The sequence below is a fragment of the Saccopteryx leptura genome, chromosome 5 (assembly GCF_036850995.1).
Source record: "Saccopteryx leptura isolate mSacLep1 chromosome 5, mSacLep1_pri_phased_curated, whole genome shotgun sequence".
Lineage (NCBI taxonomy): Eukaryota > Metazoa > Chordata > Mammalia > Chiroptera > Emballonuridae > Saccopteryx > Saccopteryx leptura.
The window spans coordinates 94381245-94387244 of NC_089507.1; positions in this window are offsets into that span (position 1 = coordinate 94381245).

Consider the following 6000-nt stretch of genomic DNA (forward strand, 5'->3'; position numbering starts at 1 on the left):
AGTTTGTCTTTCTATTCAAACATATGATATCCAAAACAGAACACAAACCTCAAGTAGGTCTAGATGGAGCAACTCAAAGCAGTAAAAGTGGGTTCTTTCTTTTTGCATTCCGCTTAAAATCTAGGTGTATTAAAGTCTTTGCCTTTATTGGAAATAGATTGTTTTTAATCCTTCTAAGTTTATTGCCCACAATCTTTAACATCAGAGCCTTTGGTACTATTAAACTGCCTCTTGTGTTAATGTGAACAGATTATTCCTTTGAATAACTATTTTACATCTGTTTTGAAGCAATTCTTCAAATGCAACAAAAGTCATTCTGTATTAATATCTCTTTTCAATGGTGTTTATAATAACTTTTACTTTTGTGTGGCTCATGAACATGTTTAATAATTATTTTGGCTATATTTTAGATTGTGTTCCCAGTTGAAACACCTCATTGAATTACATGGTGGAGGCAACAATGTATAACGTACATTTTCTTCAAACATGGCATTGGTTTATTAGCAATTTTTCTGCTACCCAAGAGACCAGAAACAATAGGCTATCCATCTTTTCGTAGTTTCCTCTAATCCGTATTTCTCTGGTTTCTCTATAAGAATGCCACCCCCTGCTTTTGAAAAGAGGACAGGTGTTAAATGACAGCTGCACTAGGTCTCTTATAGCAATCTGCCAGCAATGAGGATCCTCCCCCCGTGTCCCTCCCCAATTCTCCTCACCTCTTTCACAGATTGCAGATATGTTACAGTTGGAATGGAAAAGGCTACAATCCAAATTGGGATATACAATGATTAATTATCATTAAAGCTTTTTTATTTGAAAATTTACTGGTGATGGATGATGACTTTAACATATGTATCGTTCAAGAAAAATACCACATCTTAAATATGTTCATTCATATTTTCAAGATACTGAAGTATTCATAAATAATGCAACTTTTATGTATCACTTGATTTTTATAAAGCTTTAATTGATTTTAAGTTAAATTGTACTTTGAAAAATAAGACCCCCTATAGTAAAATTGACCACACCTAATATTTTGGAATCATATTACTATAACAAATGGTTTGAATCAACTAATTCTAGACTTTTTAGAAGAAAAATACATTTCTGATATAAAATTCTCATAAATTATATCTATGAGACATCTAAAAGACATTTATTCTTTGCCAGTACCTGGTGATCCATCTAAACAGTGACCAAAAAATTTTATTAATTTTGAGCAGCCTGTGTTAATTTTTCCAAGGTATCACTTATAGCAAAAGAGAGTGAACTTTGTCAGCACTGAGCTATGGTCCTTAGTGGTCAGTTATAAGCAAAAATTTAATTTCAAATCATTTATTTTATCCAAACATTCATCTGAATTTTGCATTTTACATAATATGCCTGAGGTTGTTTCCTATAACAGTAATATTTGCATTCAAGACTAGTTCAATTCTTTTTTTTTTTGGCTTTTGTCTTGCTAGAATTATGAATCTTTAAATCACATTTATTCTAATATTATAGCATGTACTATATTAATTAATTGTTTTTTCTTTGTTTTTTAAATAACTTTTTAAAGACTTTAGTTATTCAATTTTTTTTTCAGAGAGGAGAGGGGGGGGGGAAAGAAGGAGAGAGAGAGAGGCAGAGAGAGGAGCAGGAAGCATCAACTCCCATATGTGACTTGACCAGTCAAGCCAAGGGTTTTGAACCGGTGACCTCAGTGTTCCAGGTTGACGCTTTATCCAAGTGCACCAGCACAGATCAGACTATTAATTTTTTTTTATATAATTCCTGCTCTAACATCTAAGCACTACAGGGCAAGGACCTGGAAAAATGATTGAGATATGGGGGGTGCTAAACAAATATTTATTGCAAAAAATAACAACCTCATGTGGCTTTCTATGCCTCTGGTATAACAACCCCCAGAAAACTTATATTCCCTTATGAAATACAGGCACTTAAAGCATCTTTGTGATCAAGATTTATCAATTAATCTTGCAATGACTGCGCCGCCTAATCAATTTGAACAATTAAGCTACATCACTTGACTTTATATACTTCTTACAAAGCCTTAAACACATTGAACTTAATGTCTGTTTGCTTGCTTGTTTTCCTCATTTTACTGAGCAGGGAGGAATGAAGTGAAAGACTAGCAGTCAAAATTTTCTATCATTTGTCTTTCTATTCCCAATAACTGAATGGCTGAAGGAATGAATGAATGCATTGACAGATGAAGGTATGTTTCTGCCTCAGAGGGTAGGTAAGAAAAATTCATTTTTATGTGATGCATGATATGAACCAATATATTTTAAGGCCTTCCACAGTCTGATTATTTTTCAACTTTATTTCCTACTCTGAAATACCCTGACCAACATAGTAGTAGTTGCTTGGTAGACAGAAGGAGGATGATAAACCCTAGGTTCCATGTATACTAGTATGTGTGATGCAGCTAGTAGTGGTCAATAGAAGTTATTCACCATTCCCTTACCCTATTCTGTAACTTAAGCAACAATTTTTACTAAACCCTCTCCCTGAACACACTGGTATACATACCAAATCCACATCCATGTTAGTTGTTCATCTTGTGCCATACCTACTTTCTGGAAGTAGAAAGGCTATTTTTCTTTTTCACCCACTTTTACTCAAATGCAGCCTAATTTCAGCTCTTTTCTTTTAATCTCTTCAAAGTATTGTATTGTTCTCATCCAAGAAAAACAATAGTTGAGATCCAATAGGAATACATTCAGTAATATATTCTTTTGTATTGTTTACAAGTTACTACAGAGATTATTGGTCTTCTCTCTGTAGCTTGCTGTGTTCCCAATGATTTTGGTCAGATATAGACAGAAGTAAGTACCCAAATATATTTTTTGACAAATTTATAATTAGTTATCTTTAATGGTTCTTAATTTTGTTTCTTTCTCATCATATTTTAAAAGTAAAAAAAAATAGAAATATAGTAGAAAAAAAGATTTTTCAAAAGTTGTATCATAAAAAGTATTCATTATTCCTTCAGTTTGCAAACACCTACTGGAATGCACATTGTAACACAATGCCAACATGGTTTACTTAAAGGTTGAAATATCCTCATATTTATTTGATCTTTGGGATCAGTTTTGCAGTTCTGGATGACTTTAAAGTTTATGGCAGTCATTTGGCAAGAAATTGTAAGTTATTCTGCATCAAACTTTCTTTGTCTCTTATTCAGTGCTGCCCTAACTTAAAAGGCAGCTGGACTCCTTTCTTGTCCTGAGGGCTAGTGTAAATTGATTTGGGAGGAGGGGAATTTGGAGTAAAGAGGACAGCTTTTTACCATCACATTTAAATGTCTCCTCATTTTTTGAATACCTAATTAATTCTAATAATAAATGCTTTGAATTAAAGAATTTAGTTTTATTTTAGAGTATATTTTCTTTATTTAAAGTGTAGTTTGACACATTCAAAGTTTTCAAACATACCTTTTTTAATATAGTTAGAATATCATCCTTTATGGATGAGTTCTATTGCACTAATACTTTCAGAAGTTACAGTAATATCCTCTTAATGTTTATTTAGTACTTGTTTCAAAAGAAGATTTAATTAATCTGGTAAAAAGAACCTCAAGTACCTGTGTTTCTTGTCTGTTATTATACTTGTAGCAGATTGCCAATGTCCTAGAAGACAAAAAGTCCAAACTCCAAAGGGAGAATGCAATATGCTATTTCCATGATTTGGCCACTGATAATAGCTGAAGGATGTAGAAGCATGTGAAGATGCAATTTTATTTTTCCCAAAGCTTTGTTGGAGGTACTGAAGAAACAGTCTAGACATGATACCGGATTAAGAACTAACAACAAGAAGTTAGTGGATTATAATAGCAGGAAAGAATAATCTTTTGAATACTTTGTTGGGTTTACCTTGTATGTCAAATGTCAGCTCTTTTTCTGCACATTTTCTAAAGACAATAGCGTTGTTGATAGTTTGCCTGTGCATTTGCAAGGATGCCTTGTTGGAACCAGTCTGCTTTTGGCACACAGAGACAGGACTGTAGTTGAAAAAGCAGAAAGGAAATGCCAAAGAAGTTTCTCCAAAACTATAATATCTGTTTACATTTTTGTGTGGGTGAGAGAAACGAAGCCACTTGTTAAGAGACAAAGTACTAAAAACATAAGGTCACAAAATGTTACTGTCGCAAAAACATTAAATGAATTCTGTTCTGTAAAACTTGGCACCGAGTGCTTGTTCAGGAATAACCTTTGGGTTAATCATCTTATTGGATTGTCTTGGTTGAGGAGGCTTATCAAAGGATTGTACGAAAATGAGAAGAGAAGGAAAGAAGCCGAAGGATGAATTATCCAGGGTAGTATTTCACAAACCCTTCAAACAAGTTGCCCAGATTTTTAGAGGGATGAGCCACTTTCATGTATTCTCTTGCCTGCCCCTCCTTTTCTCATTTTCTCCTTTTGCCATTTCTACAGTGTAGGCTCCAAGAAGATGGAGGATAAGGGTTTCCTTGAGAATCTTGGAGAAAAAAGGTACAGTGTGAGGAGCAAAATGTGTTTTGGGGAGTTTTGAATATATGATACCAGCACCCTCTATGTAGATTTTTTTAAATCTCTTACACATTTTTGGGTAACTAACAGCCTTCAGGTGAAAAAACTTTTCCTACTAAGGGACTGTGCTCCAATGCTTTCATTCTTTATTTTCTGCCCTAAGCTACTTCCCCCCCCCAAATGAATGAAGTTCTAACTATAGGTAAGCCTTAAATATTTTGTGATATTTTAAAACAAAGAGTAAAAGCAACATCTTGGATAATTATTATGGTAGTTTGACTGCCCCTTCTCTGCAAATTGTCTCTAAAAGACAAGGAAATTTAGTGTGCAAGTGTACTTTGTTTGACCTGTGTTTCTCTCTGATCAAGATAATTTCACCTACCTATCTGCTTGTGGAATTTTACTGTCTAAAGGTTATTTTTTCTTTTCTGTCCAAATGATGTATAGGCATGTTTTACTTTTTAAAAGTTGGTGTTTTCTGCTGCAAAGCTATTTGCATTCCTATGGTAGTTAAAATGATTAGGATATCCTTATTTATTTATAGCTAAGTAGGTAATACCATAACTAGAAGACATGATGATTCTAGTTTCTCTCTCATATTTCAGTTGGTCATAATTTCATTAAACATTTCTTTTCTGGACAAAAATCCATACTATATAGTTTCTTTGCTCCATTTTAACATGGTTGAGCTGTATTAATTAAAGCCATTCACATTATTCAAATATAAGACAAATGCAATTATTCTCTTTATAAGAAAATGGTTTTGAACTTTATATCGTTCCTTTAACTTAAAGCCAATAGAAGCTATAAACTTCAATCTCCACATGATTATAGTCCTCATCAGGATAGGAGAACAAAGCAATGTCTTAAGAATAACAATTAAATATTTCTTTTTAGATTGTAAAGACCTTTAAATGCTGAAAATTATAGTTTTATGTGTTAGCTCTATAGTTGTACCATCGTACTGATTTCATAAGTCATTTTATGTTTCTAAAGATATAAAGAGACTGAAATAAGACATGTCCAATTAAATATATCTTAAACACATAAAATACCTAACCCACTTCTTGACTTAAAAATAATTTGTTGGAGGTCACAGAAGCCAGAGAGTGATGTCCCTAAATATTATAGTTGTGTTTTAGGTTGATAATGCCATTTTCAGTACTTAGAATGAATTGGGACAAAAAAGAAAAGTCACAGAAAATATAATCAGTTGGTTTTGAACAATTGGGGTGAACGAGACAGCAGCCATTAGATTAGAAATGAACTGATGAAAAAGTTCTTATGAGTCAAATGAATAAGAATTAGAAACTGAATTGAGGAAACAGAGGGGAAACAGGAATTGAAGAAGAACCAATGTTTAAAACCTAGATAACTCTTGTCATTGCTATGGCAATGATCTCTATGGAATGCACAGGCATGTGTTTTGAAAGGAATATATATACATTCTATTTGAACATGATGAGTCTGAGGTGCATATACTATA